The 17,452-nt window shown below is 47.1% G+C and overlaps 1 pseudogene; it reads right to left on the reverse strand.

The window, feature by feature from the left end:
* Positions 1 to 12,350: 12,350 nt before the first annotated feature.
* Positions 12,351 to 15,797, reverse strand: LOC120555356 (annotated as a pseudogene).
* Between the last annotated feature and the right edge of the window lie 1,655 nt (positions 15,798 to 17,452).

The raw sequence follows: 17,452 nt of genomic DNA on the forward strand, positions 1-17,452 counted from the left end.
TCATCGCCTTCCGACCGCTCTACCTATTTTCACCCCGCCTGGCCATCCTAGGTTTCATCATGTCTGGCCTATCCGGTTTTTTGCGCTCCATCCTAGGTTTCTCATGCGCCTGCCATCCAGGTTTCATCGCCTGGCCATCCTAGGTTTCTCATTGCATCTGCCATCCAAGTGTTTCACCGCGTCTGCCATCCTAGGTTCTTCTCCGGTCTGGCCATCCTAGTTTTCTCGCCTGGGCATCCAGTATCGCTCTGGCTATCTCATTCACCCCGCTCTCACCGTTTTTTCATCCCGTCTCCATCCTAGGTTTCTATCATTCTGGCCATCCTAGTTTTTGTTAGTGCCTGCATCCTAGTTCTCATGGCCCGCTATCCAGTTTCATCAGTTCACATCCTAGGTTTCTATGGCATCTGGCCATCCTAGGTTTCATTGCGCCTGGCCATCCTAGGTTTCATTGCATCTGGCCATCCGTTTAATCCGTTCCCATCCTAGGTTTCAACGCTGCTTGCCATCTAGGTTCCCTAATCCTCAGTTTTCACCTCGCCTGGCCATCCTAGGTTTCACCCCGTCTGGCCATCCTAGGTTTCATTCGCGTCTGGCCATCCTAGGTTTCTTGTTCGCGCCTGACCATCCTAGGATCTTCCTCGTCTGGCCATCCTAGGTTTCTCATCTCGTCTGGCCATCCTAGGTTTCTCATCTCGTCTGGCCATCCTAGGTTTTTTGTCGCGTCTGGCCATCTTAGGATTCTTCTCGTGTCTGGCCATTCTAGGTTTCTCATCGCGTCTGGCCATCCTAGGTTTTTTGTCGCCTGCATCCGTGGTTTTGTCCTGGCCATCCTTAGGTTTTCATCGCCTGGCCATCCGTTCTTTCATCTCCGCTTTGGCCATCCTAGGTTTCCATTGCATCTGGCCATCCAAGTTGTTTCACCCGTCTGGCCATCCTAGATTCTCGCGTCTGGCCATCCTAGGTTTCATTGCCCTGGCTATCCAGTTTTCATGCGCCTGGCCATCCTGTAGGTTTCATCCCGTCTGCCATCCTAGGTTTCATCGCGTCTCCATCCTAGGTTTCATCGTGCCACCTTTTTCGCCTCATCCGTTTTGTCCCTCATCGGTATCGCTGGTCATCCGTCGTCTGTCTCTAGTTCATCGCCTAACACCAGTTCACCCCTCTGGCCATCCTAGGTTTCATCATGTCTGCCATCCTAGTTTTCGCGCTCTGCATCCTAGGTTTCATGGCCCTGGCCATCCAGTTTCATCGCTTACCATCCTAGGTTTCATTGCATCTGGCCATCCAGTTGTTTCATCGTTGCTGCCATCCTAGGATTCTTCTCGTGGTTGCCATCCTAGGTTCATGGCCTCATCCTGGCTCGTCGCCCAGCATCCTAGGGTTGTCGCTTCCGTCACCATTTTCACGTCTTGGCCATCCGGTTTCACCGCCTGGCCATCCCTACCAATCACCGGGTTCGCCGCCCATATCCGGTTTCGCCGTTGCCATCCATGTTCTCATCCAGTCTGCCATCCAGGTCTCCCCATTCCATCCGTCCACCGGTTATCCTAAGTTTAAGCTATCTGCACCTCAGCCGCCGCCATCGCGATTATCCTCCAGTCATCGCTTACATCCTGTTTCACCCCGTTGGCCATCCAGGCCCCGCGGTAGGCATCCGGGCTTTGCCCCCGCCATCTCTTCCCCCTGCCATCCAGTTTATCCTTCATCAGGTTTTTCGTCGTATCCTAGATCGCGCCCACCAGTCCCACGCATCCGCTACCATCCAGTCACACCTCCACCTGTTCTCATCAGTGCTTACATTCATGCACCACAGCTTGTAAGGTGTACGAGCGCGATGACCCGGTTCGTCACCACCGCCCTATAGGTTTCATCTCACCAGGGCACCCCCATCCTGACTCTGCGCCATCCTAAGTTTCACCCTTACCAACGCCGGCACTCGCACCGTCTCCATCCAGATCTCCTCTTGCTCATCCTGGTTTCTCAGCGCCTACCATCCGTTTTTGTGCTACATCCGGTGCTGGTGCTGCGCCTCCACGTTTTCATCCAGTCTGGCATCCTAGTCGCCTGCCACCTAGGTTTCATTCCTTCCTAGTTCACTTTTCACCTTCGCCATCCAGTTCATGCGCTGGCATCCTGGTTTTCATCGCCTTGACATCCGCACCCCGCTCACCATCCGGTTTCACCCGCCTGGTCATCCGTGGTTCTCACCGCCTGCATCCGTTTTGTGCGCCTCCATCCGCTTCATCCCGCTCACATCCGTTTCACCTTGCCTGCCACCCGGTTTCATCCGCCTGGCCATCCTAGTTTCTCATCCTCGCCTGGCCATCCGTAGTTTTGCTCCCAGTTCTTCTCTGCCCCCCGTTTCATCGCCTGCCATCCGAGGTTTGTCACTAGTGTCCGCCTCAGTCTCGTTTTCATCGCTGCTTTACCATCCTAGGTTTCATCACGTCTCCATCCTAGTTTTATCCCTACATCCAGGTTGCTGCTACGCGTTTTCATTTCACACCAGGTTCACCCGGCCCCACCAGGTTTCATATTACCACCTTTGTTGCCCATAGTTTCATCCTGGCCTGCCATCCAGTTTCACCCGTCAACATCCAGGTTCATCATGTTCACATCCTAGGTTTTTTGTGTACTCATCCGGTCATGCCTCCAACATCCGGTTCATTGCATCTCTATCCAGTGTTACCTTCCCCATCCGGTTTCATCTCTGCATCATCCGGAGGTTCATGCATCTACCATCCGTTGCTCATATTATCCTAGGTTTCTCCTTGCCCTGCCATCCAGTTTGCTGGCATCCAGTCAAGTCGCCTGGCATCCTAGTGTCCTGCCACCGTTCCTACCCGTAAGCAGTCTACCTGGACCACTGGATCCCCTGCATCATCATCCTCTGCCATCCGACTCTTGCCTGCACCCAGTCTGGTCCCCGCTCCATCGTGTCATCACATGCCATCCAGTCTCTCCTATCATTAGGTTCACCCGCCTCCATCCACTTTGGATCATGTGCCCCCAGCTTCCCCCTGCATCCGTTTATGATCGCGGTCTGCCATCCGAGCCACGGTGGCCATCCGGTTCTAATTGGCCTGGCCATCCTAGGTTTTATCGTTTCCCATCCTAGGTTTCGCACCACCATCCTGGTAACTGGTTCGTTATCCGAGTCGCCTGGCCATCCTAGCTTTCTCGCGTCTGGCCATCCAGTTTCACTTGTGCCTGCTATCCTAGGGTTCAGCGTCTGCCATCTAGGTTCATCCATCTGGCCATCCTAGGTTTCAATGCGTCTGCCATCCTGCCCGTCTGCATCCAGTTTTCATCCCTCTCCATCCGATTCTAATCGCCTGGCCATCCTTAGGTTTCATCGCCGCCATCGTCAGGTTTTATCGTTGCCTGGCCATCCTTGGTTTCTAATCGTGTCTTGCCATCCTAGTTTCTCATCGCCTGCCATCCTAGTTTCATCGCGCCTTGCCATCCTAGGGTTCTCATGTCTACCATCCGGTTTCTATCGCTTCACCATCCTAGGTTTCATCGCTTCTGGCCATCCAAGGTTTTTCATCGCCTACACAGCAATTGGTTCCTGCCATCCTGTTTCTCGTGGTCTGGCCATCCAGTCATCGCTCTGGCCATCCAGGTTTCATCCTTCACCATCTTCTTCCCTCGCCCTGCCATCAGTTTCATCACCCGCTCTGCATCCTAGTCTAGTCATGCGCCTACATCCTAGGTCATCGCCTGCCATCCTTTCGGTCACATCCGGTTCTCGCTACTCATCGTTCAATTGTTAGCCTTAGTTTAACTCTGTCCAACTCCGACATCCCAGGGTTTGGATCACGTCTGCCCATCCTGGTTTCTCACCGCCTGGCCATCCTAGGTTTCACTGCGCCTGACCATCCTAGGTTTGGATCGCCTTGCCATCCTATGTTTCAGATTTCTTATTGCATCTGGCTATCCTAGGTTCTCATCGATTCTTACCATCCCATGTTTCTCCCCTCCTCATCTGGCCCCTGGTTTCTAATTGCTTCTGGCCATCCTGCTTGTGACGCCTGGCCATCCGGTTTCTCCCGCCTGGCCATCCTAGCTTTGGGATCAAGTCTGGCAATCCCAGGTTTGTAGATCGCTGCCTGGCCATCCTAGGTTTCTACGCGCTTGCCATCCTAGTTTCTTCGTCTGGCCATCCTAGGGTTTCATCCCGCCTGGCCATCCTAGTGCCCATATCTGGCCATCATAGGTTCTCCTCGCCAGCCCATTCTAAGTTTCCAAATTCGGCCTGGCCATCCTAGCTTGGATCGTGCCTGGCCATCCTGCTTCTAATTGCGTCTGACATCCTAGTTTGTGATCGCCTTGGCCATCCTGGTTTCTCCTGTGTCTGGCCATCCTAGGTTTCAATTGCGCCTGACATCCTAGGGTTTGTGATCGCGCCTGGCCATCCTAGTTTTCATCACGTCTGGCCATCCTAGGTTTCTAATTGCGCCTGACCATCCTATCTTTGTTATCGTGATTTGGCTATCCTGTAGGTTTCATGTCATCTAACCATCCTAGGTTTGTGATCGTGTCTGGCCATCCTAGCTTTCTCCTCACGCCTGGCCATCCAGCTTTTCCCGCCTGGCCATCCGTAGGTTTCAATTGTGTCTGGCTATCCTTGTTTCTAATCGCGTCTGGCTCCCCAGGTTTCTAATTGTGTCTTGCCATCCTAGGTTTCTTCTCGTGTCTGGCCATCCTAGGTTTCTATCGCTTCTGGCCATCCTAGGTTTCAGGTTTTTCATCGCCGCCTTGGCCATCCTAGGTTTCTAATTGTGTCTTGCCATCCTAGGTTTCTTCTCGGTCTGGCCATCCTAGGTTCTCATCGCTTCTGGCCATCCTGGTTTCAGGTTTTTCATCGCTTCTGGCCATCCTAGGTTTCATCGCTTCTGGCCATCCGTAGGTTTCTTCGGCTTTTCATTGCGTCTGGCCATCCTAGGTTCTAATTGTGTCTTTCCATCCTAGGTTTTCCTCGTCGGCCATCCAGGTTTCATCGCCGTCTGGCCATCCTGGTTTCTCATCGCTTCTGGCCATCCTAGGTTCTGTGTTTTCATCGCGCTAGCCATCCTAGGTTTCTCCCATGCCTGCAATAACCCTAGGTTTCTCCTCGCCAGCCCATTCGGTTTCAAATTACATCTGGCCATCCTAGCTTTGTGATCTTGTCTGGCCCTAGGTTTCTCCCTCCCAGCCATTCGGTTTCAAATTCGCGCCTGGCCATCCGGTTTCATCGCCTGGCCATCCTGGTTTCTATCGCGCCTGACCATCCTATCTTTGTTATCGATTTGGCTATCCAGGTTTCAATTGTGTCTTACCATCCTAGGTTTGTGATCGCTGCCCGGCCATTCTAGGTTCTCATTGCGCCTTGCCATCCTAGGTTTCTTCTTGTGTCTCACATCCTAGGTTTCATCGGCCTGGCCATCCTAGGTTCTCATCGCTTCTCTGGCCATCTAGGTTTCTGGCGTTTTTCATCGCTGGCCGTCTCCTAGGTTTCTAATTGTGTTTGCCATCCTAGGTTTCTTCTCTGTTTGACCATCCCACGTTTCTCATCGCCTGGCCATCCTAGGTTTCAGGTTTTTCATCGCTTCTGGCCATCCTAGGTTTCATCGCTTCTGGCCATCCTAGGTTTCTCTGGTTTTTCATCGCTCTGGCCATCCTAGGTTTCACTGTGTCTTGCCATCCTAGGTTTCTTCTCGGGTCTGGCATCATCCTAGGCTCTCATCGCTTCTGGCCATCCTAGTTTCTCAGGTTTTCATCGCTTCTGGCCATCCTAGGTTTCTTTCATCGCTCTGGCCATCCGTAGGTTTCAGGTTTCATCGCTTCCCATCCTGTTTCTAATTGTGTCTTGCCATCCTAGGTTTCTTCTCGTTTAGCCATCCGTTTTTCTATCGCTTCTGGCCATCCCAGGTTTCTTTCAGGTTTTTCATCGCTTCTGGCCATCCTAGGTTTCATCGCTTCTGGCCATCCTAGGTTTCAGGTTTTTCATCGGCCTTGGCACATCCAGGTTTCTAATTGTGTCTTGCCATCCTAGGTTCTTCTCGTGGCCCGGCCATCCTAGGTTTCATCGCTTCTGGCCATCCTAGCTTTCAGGTTTTTCATCGCATCTGGCCATCCTGGTTTCAAATTGTGTCTTTACCATCCTAGGTTTGTGATTGCGTCTTGCCATCCATATTTTCGTTTCATCGCTGGCCATCCTGGTTTCTCCTTCGCCTGGCCATCCTGTTTCCAGGTTTCTCCTCCGTCTGGCCATCGAGGCCCAATTGCATCTGGCCATCCTGATTTCTCCTCGCGCAGCCATTCGGTTTCCAAATTGCGCTCTGGCCATCCTAGCTTTGGATCACGTCTGGCCATCCTGCTTTCTAATTGCGTCTGGACATCCTAGGTTTGTGATCGCCTGGCCATTCTGTTTTCATCGCTTCTGGCCATCCTAGGTTTCTAATTGCGTCTGACCATCCTATCATTGTTATCGGATTTGGCTATCCTAGGTTTCTCTGTCATCTGACCATCCTAGATTTGTGATCGTGTCTGGCCATCCTAGTTTTCCCTCGCGCCTGGCCATCCTAGCTTCTCCTCGCCTGGCCATCCTGGTTTCTAATTGTGTCTGGCTATCCTAGGTTTCAATTGTGTCTGGCTATCCTTGTTTTCTAATCGTGTCTTGCCATCCTAGGTTTCTAATTGTGTCTTGCCATCCTAGGTTTCTTCTCGTGTCTGGCCATCCGGTTTTCTCATCGCCTGGCCATCCTAGGTTTCTCATCGCCTTGGCCATCCTAGCTTTCATCGCTTCTGGCCATCCTAGATTTCTCAGGTTTTTCATCGCCTGGCATCCTGGATTTATAATTGTGTCTTAAAATCCTAGTTTGTGATCACGTCTACCATCCTAGTTTCTATTGCGCCTGCCATCCTAGGTTTCTTCTCGTCTGGCCATCCTAGGTTTATCGATCTGGCCATCCTAGGTTCTCATCGCTTTCGCATCCTAGGTTTCTCAGGTTTTTCATCGCGCCTGGCCATCCTAGGTTTCTAATTGTGTCTTGCCATTAGGTTCTTTCTCGGTCTGGCCATCCTAGGTTTCATCGCCTGGCCATCCGGTTTCATCGCTTCTGACCATCTAGTTCTCTTTGTCATTGCGTCTGGCCATACTAGGTTTCATCGCTTGGCCATCCTAGTTTTCAGGTTTTTCATTTCATAGCCAGTTCTTATCCTAGGTTTCCTCGCCATCCTGTTTTCATCGGCCTGCCATCCTAGGTTTCATCGCCCGCATCCTAGTTTCAGGTTTTCATCGCTGCCTGGCATCCTGGTTTCTATTGTGTCTTACCATCCTAGGTTTGTGATTGCGCCTGCCATCCTATGTTTCTGGTTTTCATCGCCGCCTGGCCATCCCAGGTTTCTCCTTGCGTCTGGCCATCCTAGTTTCGGTTTCTCCCCGCCTGGCCATCGTAGGTGCTCCATTGCATCTCCATCCAGTTTCTCGCAGCCATTCGTTCAATGCCTGGCCATCCTGTTTGTGTTGTCGCCATCCTAGCTTAATTGCCCTACATCTAGGTTTATGATCGCTCATGTTCATCGTCTGCATCCTAGGTTTTAATTTTGACCATCCTATTTTGTTATCGATTTGCTATCCTAGGTTTCTGTCATTTCACCATCCTAGTTTGTTCTGTCTGGCCATCCTAGCTTCTCCTGCTCAATGCCACATGCATTGTGTGGCCATCCTAGGTTTCTAATTGTCTGGCTATCCTTATTTTCTAATGCGTTCTTGCCATCCTAGTTTCTAATTGTGTCTTCCATTAGTCTTTTGTGGGCCATCCTATTTCATCTTATGTTCTCTGTTTCCATCCTATTTCTCGGTTTTTCATCTCCGCACCTGTTTCTAATTGTGTTAATCCTAGTTTGATCTCTGCCATGGTTTCTCATTGCGTCTTGCCATCCTAGTTTCTTTCTTTCGCCATCCTAGGTTTCATCTCATCTGGCCATCCTAGGTTTCTCATCTCGTCTGGCCATCCTAGGGTTTCTTTAGTTTTTCATCGCTGCCTGGCCATCCTAGGTTTCTAATTGTGTCTTGCCATCCTAGGTTTCTTTCTCGTCTGCCATCCGGTTTTCATGCGTCTGGCCATCCCAGTTTCTCACCGCTTCTGACCATCCTGAGGTTCTCAGGCATTGCGCCTGGCCATACTAGTTTCTCATCGCTTCTGGCCATCCTAGGTTTCTGAGGTTTTTCATTGCGTCTGGCCATCCTAGGTTTCATCGCTTCGCTAGCCTTCCGGTTTTTCCTCGTGGCTCGCCATCCTAGGTTTCTCCTCCGTCTGGCCATCCTAGGTTTTAATTGTGTCTGGCTATCCTTGTTTCTAATCGTGTCGGCTATCCTAGGTTTCAATTGTGTCTTGCCATCCTGGGCTTTCTTCGGTCTGGCCATCCTAGGTTTCATCGCTTCTGGCCATCCTAGGTTTCAGGTTTTTCATCGGCTTGCCATCCTAGGTTTCTAATGTGTCTTGCCATCCCGGTTTCTTTCGTTGTGCCATCCAGGTTCTCTCGCTCTACCACCGGTTTCTTAGGTTTCATCGCTTCTGGCCATCCTAGGTTTCATCGCTTCTGGCCATCCTAGGTTTCTTCTGTTTTTCATCGCGTCTGGCCATCCTAGGTTTCTACTTGTGTCTTACCATCCTAGGTTTTGCATCGTCTGGCCATTCTAGGTTTCTCATTACGTCTTGCCATCCCAGGGTTTCTTCTTGTGTCTGGCCATCCTAGGTTTCATCGCGTCTGGCCATCCAGGTTCTCATCGCTTCTGGCCATCCCGTAGGTTTCTCCGGTTTTCATCCGTCTGGCCATCCTAGGTTTCTCCTTGTGTCTGGCAATCCTAGGTTTCTCCTCGTCAGCCCATTCTAGTTTTCAAATTGCATCTGGCCATCCTAGCTTTGTGATCATGTTCCTGGCCATCCAGCTTTCTACCTCGGTTCCGACATCCGGTTTATGATCGGCTCTGGCCATCCTAGGTTTCCCATCGCTGCTGCCATCCTAGGTTTCTAATTGCGTCTGACCATCCTATCTTTGTTATCGTCATTTGGCTATCCTAGGTTTCTCAGTGTCATTTCACCATCCTAGATTTTGTGATCGTGTCTGGCCATCCTAGCTTTCTCCTCGCGTCTGGCCATCCTAGCTTTCTCCGCTGCCTGGCCATCCTGAGTTTCTCCTCGCTCTGGCCATCCTAGGTTTCCTAATTGTGTCTGGCTATCCTAGGTTTCTAATTGTGTCTGGCTATCCTTGTTTCCTAATCGTGTCTTGCCATCCTAGGTTTCTAATTGTGTCTTGCCATCCTAGGTTTCTTCTCGTGGTTCGGCCATCCTAGGTTTCTCATCGCGCGGCCATCCTAGTTCTCTAACGCTTCGACCATCCTAGGTTTCTCAGGTTTTCATTAGCGCCTGGCCATACTAGGTTTCTATCGCTTGGCACATCCTAAGTTTCTCAGGGTTTTTCATTGCGTCTGGCCATCCTAGGTTTCTCATCGCTTCTGGCCATCCTAGGTTTTCTCGTGTCTGGCCATCCTAGGTTCTCATCGCCGTTCCCATCCGGTTTCTCATCGCTTCTGGCCATCCTAGGTTTCTCGGGTTTTCATCCATCTGGCCATCCTGAGGTTTCTAATTGTCTTACCATCCTAGGTTGTGATTGCGTCTTGCCATCCTATGTTTCTCAGGTTTCTCTCGCTCTGGCCATCCTAGGTTTCTCCTTCGCGCGGCCATCCTAGGTTTCTCAGGTTTCTCCTCGCTTGGCCATCGTAGGGTGTCTAATTGCATCTGGCCATCCTAGATTTCTCCTCGCGTCAGCCCATTCTAGGGTTTCAAATTGGCTCTGGCCATCCTAGCTTTGTGATCATGTCTGGCCATCCTAGCTTTCTAATCTGTGAACATCCCTAGGTTTATGATCGCGTCTGGCCATCCTAGGTTTCCCGTAGCTTCCTGGCCATCCTAGGTTTCTAATTGGCGTCTGACCATCCTATCTTTGTTATCGCATTTGGCTATCCTAGGTTTCTCATGTCATTTCACCATCCTAGATTTGTGATCGTGTCTGGCCATCCTAGCTTTCTCCTGCGTCTGGCCATCCTAGCTTCTCCTCGTCTGGCCATCCCTAGGTTTCTAATTGTGTCTGGCTATCCTAGGTTTCTAATTGTGTCTGGCTATCCTTGTTTTCTAATCGGTGTCATCCCAGGTTTCTAATTGTGTCTTGCCATCCTAGGTTTCTTCTCGTGTCTGGCCATCCTAGGTTTCTCATCGCGTGGCCCATCCTAGGTTTCTCATCGCGTCTGGCCATCCTAGGTTTCGTTTCTCATCTGCGGCCATCCTAGGTTTCTCAGGTTTTTGATGGACTCCATCTCACCGCGGCTCGTATCAAAGAATCACGGACAAGAGGCGTTTATTTCCCGACACACATACCCATTATAAGATTAACTGGAACCTGCGGGCTGCGGTAAAAGATTGCGGCGTAACAATCGCGGCTGACACTGCGGTCAGGGCGGCGATGTAGCAACCCAGGCAGCACCAACACCGGCACTAAACTCTGACACACAGTCGGAGAAAATTTGCAAATAGCCATCCATTTTTGTAAAGCGGCCCATATTTGAGCTTTAAATGGTTTAAAAAAGTTTCAGAAGTGAATTTTGTAATGGAATAACAGAGATCTGCGTGACCTAGCTAGATTCAGAAGACTACCTGATCTCAGGTCAGTTGTGTAGCCTATGTAAATGTTGGGGCGTGACCGTTCTCTTAATACACCCATGGGCTGACAAAGGTTCCAGTTTTTGGGAGGTTGACGTCAACTTCCAGCTTTGTTGGGATTCGCCTGTTTTCAGCGGCAGTTTCAAAATCTGAGATTTTCATAGTAAAGGGGTGTCAATGGGATTTTGAGCTTCTATGTATGTCCTATTTACCCACCGAACTGTCGTTATTCAACTATGACAGGGTAAAATCGGTTTTGCATTCTATCACCCCTTTAAAGGAACACGCCGACTTATTGAGATTTGAGCTTATTCACCGTAACCCCCAGAGTTAGACAAGTCGATACATACTCTTCTGATCTCCGTGTGTGCTGTAAAGCTGTCTGACGTCTCCAGCGGCATCAGCCCATCACAGAACAGGCGGGTGAATGGTTCCAGTAATCCTACTTCTCCGAATAAGTGACAACATGACGCCAACATGTTCCTATTTACACGTTATGATTTGTAGAGTCAAAGCATGTATAAAAAACAACGTAACATGAGACACAGCCATCTTCTATCCGTAAACAAACCGGGAACTATATTCTCAGGTGGAAGAATATAGTACTTGGGCGGAGTGATATGCTCGCAGCAAGCCTGTCTGAGAATATAGTTCCCGGTTTGTTTACGGATAGAAGATGGCTGTGTCTCATGTTACATTGTTTTTTGTACACGCTGTGTCTCTACAAATCACAACATGTAAATAGGAACATGTTGGCGTTATTTTGTCACTTTTGTCACAATTCGGAGCAGTAGGCTAGTTGGAACCAGTTACCTGCAGGATCTGTGCTGGGCTAAGCTAATGCTGGAGCCGTCAGACAGCGTTACAGCACGCACGGAGATGAGAAAGGTATGTATCGACTTGTCTTACTCTGGGGGTTACGGTGAATAAGCTAAATTCCCAATAAGTCGGCGTGTTCCTTTAAATTCTGACTGACTGCCTCTTCCTCCATCCAGTCAGTTCCTCTGATCGTAATCAGGCATTTTTTGGTGCACCAGGGTCCCATGAGACAGCTGACTGTGGTAGCTTACAACTCAAGAGTGTCATTCATCAGTGTCTACCTCCACCTCTTCAATGACCTTTTGATCATCTCCGCGAAAAAGTAACTTCATCTTTTAACACCACAAACCTATTTTTAACAATCTGTGACGGCCCTGTGTAGTCTGGCAGGGCCTCTCTGTGGGAGTGATGCCTCTCTGGTCTTACCCATCTTTGTTTCCATCCTTGTTTGAGTTGATTGCAGATCTGGTGCACCTGGGAGCTGGGAGCTGATAAAGCTCCACCTGGTCAGACTAGACTTCTCGCTCTTCACTACCAACACGCTGATCAACACGCCTTCCACATTTTGTTTTGGGTTTATTTAAGTTAGTTAAGTTCTGTTTAGTTTATTCTTTTGTTAAATAAATTACTTTTGATCATTTACAATGCCTCGCTCCCTCTTTTGTCATGGCCTTTGAGCCAGGTTGTGTATTACTGAAATGCCTTTGAACCAGACTGTGTTTTTATCTCCGCATATCAGGGACAGTAGTGGATCATGCTGAATTCCCCACACATGTGCACGTTGTTCATCTGAAGACTGAGGTCCTGGGTCTACCCCCAGACTACTGCGGAGCCGTTCCGCAGCCGTTCTACAACCGGTGGAAATAACGCAGCCGTTCTGCAGTCAGTGGAAATACACACATTGACTTTAATGGAAACCTAATGACTCCGCCGCCGTTCCGGAGCCATTCCGCAGCTGGTGGAAAATGGGGGTAAAGAACACAAAAGGATACTTGGTGCCAACCACCAATTTGACAACACGACCCACAGGTGTCCCAGTCCATTTAGCGATTTGATTTGACAGATCATCGAAGGATGTCCTGTCAGTGAAGGAGAATAGGAAAAGGACGGCGTCCACCTGCTCCTTACAGGCCTGGAAGACAGGGAACAGGGATTTGACAAAACGTCTGGTGTGATGGCGTTGTGGTACTTATTTTTTAAATCTAGAATAATACTAGCATAGTCTTTTTTTCTGTTTCACATTAGTTCATAACTCAATACAATGTGCTGTGTGAAAACACTTTATATTATAAACATACTGGCAGCAAATGGTCAAATCTACTTTTATTTATTTCAAGAGACTTTTATTTTATAAATCCACATTTATTTATTTCAAGAGACTTTTATTTCATAAATCCACATTTATTTATTTCCGTGGACTTTTATTTCCTAATGCCACATTTATTTATTTCCGTGGACTTTTATTTCCTAATGCCACATTTATTTATTTCCCTCTCTATTTATTTCCAGTTCTTATATGTAAATCAGGGGGTGTGGTTATCTCTCACATTCAGAACAGAGCCGTGGGCAAAAAAAGGCTGGCGAAGTGAGAGTGCAACACAACCGGCAGTTCGCGGTGCTCTTTACCCAGCGAACAGTCACCTATTCTGGGGTAACTAGACCACCAACTAGCGCTGACCTGACGGAGCACCACAACGGGCAGCTCGCGGTGCTCTGTACCCACTGTGGGTTGACACGACATTAGCTGAGGCGTTTTTAAATGAGCTAGCGGGCAAACGACTGCTCTAATTCACATTAAACGAAATTTAAAGAGAGAAACGGGTATCTCTCTCTCCCCCGCCTGTGCCTGCTGCGCTGTGGCCGTGTGTGTGTGTGTGTGTGAGAGAGACCTCCAGCTTACAGCGGGTTCTCTGAGCAACTAGCTAGCGGCCCGGCAGGCGCTAGCTGGCTGTCACGTTCATGTGGAGCTTCTCAACTCCGAAAACTTTGGAGCAAATTGTCAATTCGGCAACGATTTTCGCAAGACTATATTATATAAGACTATATTCGAAATCTAAACAGTTCATTTCTTGCCTAAAACACTCTCAGAAGGGAATTTAGTGATGAATAAGATGGCGAAAATTGTTAAAATTGTCCTGTTGTTGGTCTGCCAAAGAAGTCCCATTCACCTGGTTCTAAATGTGAGAGATAGCCACGCCAACTGATTTGCATATAAGAACTGGAAATAAATAGAGAGGGAAATAAATAAATGTGGACTTATGAAATAAAAGTAGCATGAAATAATTAAATGTATTTAATTATTTATGTATTTATTGCCTCATTTATTTATTTCATGATGTATTTCAAAGGCATATTTATTAATTTATCAATTTATTTATGTATTTATTTAATTCTGAATAAAATGACATTCCATAACCTGTGGTTTCATAGTGCATGTTAGGAATATTCTGGCCTGCAAGACGTGCAGCAAGAGCAGTTTTCCCGACTCCACTCTTGCCAGAGATGAAGCTCTTATAGTGATCTGTGTCCACAGCTACGTGTGGGGGCATCACCGGAGACTCCAACAGGCCTGTAAAACAAGTTTTAAACAGGTTGTCTAAATAGTTACTTTTGTGTACTGCTTGGTATTCATACTTTTCAGTCATGACAGTGTCAAAATGGTGTGCTGGTCAAAGATCACTGTGTCACTTATAGGTCTTAAAATTATGAATTGGAATTTGTTATGCAACATGACAGCATGGAAGTAGCTTCCAAGCAATTATATAGAGCCCCTGAATTAGTTTGTCTATCATTTTATGTATTAAATACTGTATATGTCAAGTGTATGCCGCTCTTGGAAATCTCCTACATCTGCATTAGACATCAACACACTACAATCCTAGGTTTTGTTATGCCATCTTGTTTTTAGTGATTTCATGTTCGTTGTCCAGTGAAACAGTACAGGGTATCATAGAGGTGGGCTTGTAACATGTCATTTTCTTTACAATTGTTCTGTTTTCTCTTTACACAACCTCAAACTCAAACATAAGTTATGACACAATATTCGTATAGCCTCATAAGACAATTAAAAGTCATGTTTACAAATGCTACCAACTCTCCCTACATCTAGAGCCAATAATGAAAAGACCCACATCATGTCTTCAAAGTTTTTTTGGCAGTGATGGTGGAGATGTATTGGAAATGCACATGTATCTACCAGCCACTTTGTGAGACTGTTTCCCACTTACAGTTCAATACATATTTTTGTGATTTATTGACCCACTGACAATAAATCACAAAATTGTTCTGTAGAACACATTTCCTGAAATACTTAGTTGTATAATCAAAGCCTTGTTGTTTAGGGTGACCAGACGTCCCCGGTTTCGGTGACCTGTCCCCAGCTGGAGCTGTCTCCGGTAATGTCCCCGGTTTTCACTGTGACTGACAGACCCGAAATTGGAATGAAAGAAAGAAAACATTGACCAAACGTAGAGTCGCGCACCCTACACACGCAGGCTCAAGACAGCCAGAGCAAGCGCTGCTCAGAGCTCAACTTCAGTAAAGTTATTAGATATTCACAGATTCGAACTTACGGTCTACAAGCAGCCGGCGGTGAGACGGCAGTAAGACGAGTGCTTATGGGACCGTCTACAAACTATAATAATTAAATAGTTGTGTCTCTAAACTTACCTCACACATAATTAGTGTTCTGTTGGTTATACTACATCACTTACTTTTCAAAAATAGGCATATTCATAATTTTGGGGAATATTTTTTGCCACACATTTCTTTATAAATAAATAGCTTGCTGGTTGTCTGAATTTCTTTTCAAAGTGCACCAGATTGATGCATTTAAATGTTAAAATAGACAACATTTTCTTACAGGGGAGCATGCCCATGGACCCCCTTTAGGGGGGCTTGTGCCCCAGTGCACCTCTAGGTCTAGTGACGCCCCTGGGGCAGTGTCCCCGTTTTAAGTTTACAAAGATAAAAACATTAGAGGTATTTACGCTTCTGAGCTGAAAATGTCCCCGGATTTTATCTCAGAAATCTCACCTTACTGTTGTTACATATTAATTATGTGCTGCTTTTGTTTTGTGTTTTGTTTGTTTTTTGTTGTTTTTGTTGTGAGTGTTTGTGATTCAACAAAAATGGTACAGTTTCTTAGTCACACCGAAGTTTTTGCGTCTCTTCTTGTGTAGAATTTTGCTGAAAATATTCTTTGCTGTCTTTACATCGATGCCAGTCAGCTACTACGATTGATCCGGAGGAAGGAGGAACTTGTGCCATGTTGTTATCTCTAGCTAGCTAGTTGTGCTGCTCAGATAGCTAGCTAAAGGTAACGTTAGCGTCCCGGTGCTAAAGGACCGTTCGGTGTTTATGGAATGGACCACCGGAGGAAAATAGGTGATTTTTTTAGTCTAGGGGGAGGGGGGTCACTCAACTTTTGTATGAATGAAAACAGCAAAATAATGTTGCACTACTGCCATCTTCTGGATTTAGTTAACTCCTAGTGTCCAGTCTGTCAGATGTCCCAATGGATGTGCCAGAGAGGTTTCATATCCTCTCGACCCACAAGCACTTCCCGTAACGTCTTTCTCACCAAGGCTTTGCTATCTTCGGCAGCAGCAACTGAAGGAAACATCTTCAACAGTAAGGTGACGATAAATTATAGCTATAAAATGTATGTGACGTTACATCTAGTATAGTTTAAACTCAAGCATTTCGCACATAAGCGCTCCGCGTCCTGAACTTAACGACACCCAAGTACCGGTTACCAAACAGCTGATTTTGACTTACACAAGCCATGTGTTCGTGTTTTGTAACCTGCAAAGCTAAAGAATTGTAAGGGGTTAATATCGCCAGTAGAGGGTGTACCAGTCCTATAAATATGACCTATGTAGGGAGGATAGTGAAACCCATGGCTCCCTGGCTGTTTTTTCACAGCAACAGTTGGGATTCCCTGTTTACATTTCATTAATTTAATAATATGGTAGAGGGATAGACATGTGATACAGACTACGGGAATGTCTGTTTTTGACATAGGTTTCTCTCCCTCTCTCTTTCTCTGTTTCATCTTCTCATCTACAGTGTTTACCAAATTATAGTCTATACTAAAATGTGTCATGAAAAGGGCCCACACAAGCTAAATCCAATCAAATAGAGATCTTTGGTTCAATTTGAATTTATGTAAAAATTAAGGGGGGGGGGGCATCTCCCTTAAGAAAATCATTCTATAATCTTTGCATAGCCTTCATCTTCACAGGAATGTGGTCCTTTTCAAGTTCACCCTGTGATGTGAGACTGAAAAACAAAGCCAGAAAACATTGTACCCAGCATTACATTTTAAATAATGGTCTGTATTCAAACTATAGCGGGGTTGCTAACTAAGTAATTGATTTTTTTTAATGAGACAATGCTCTTTTGAATATACTCAGCAGGCAACAATAATGTGTGACACTTGTGGACCAAACTCTAAAATACTTTGTAGTTGATACGTTCCATTTTACTGAAATTACTCAGTCTTATTTTGTTAATGCTAAAAATGTTCTCAGGTATTCATCTAAAGTGTGACTCAGGGCATAATGTACAAGGACATATAGTCTCAATTATTTAGGCTTTTATCTGATAAGAAGAGAGTATGAAAGGAAGATGTGTTGAAAGCTGTGGTATGTGGCGAGAACAAGACAGAAAGAGAGGGATAGAGAGAGAGAGAGAAAGAGATTGAGAGAGAGTGAATCAATAGTGTTTAGACAGAGAAGTGGAGTCTAAGTGTGTGATCAATAGAGAGCAGAGAGGAGAGATTAGCTGCTTTTCTCTCTCAAACTAACACTGACAAATTGGTGAATTGGTGTATCGGCCCTTGGGCTAAACGGATTGACCTGCTGTTTCCATGTTCCAACGTGTACTGTCAATAAAGATCTGTGTTCATTGTGGCTCTCAAT

Source organism: Perca fluviatilis, unplaced genomic scaffold (genome assembly GCF_010015445.1).
Source record: "Perca fluviatilis unplaced genomic scaffold, GENO_Pfluv_1.0 PFLUV_unplaced_scaf_96, whole genome shotgun sequence".
NCBI classification, from domain to species: Eukaryota; Metazoa; Chordata; class Actinopteri; order Perciformes; family Percidae; genus Perca; species Perca fluviatilis.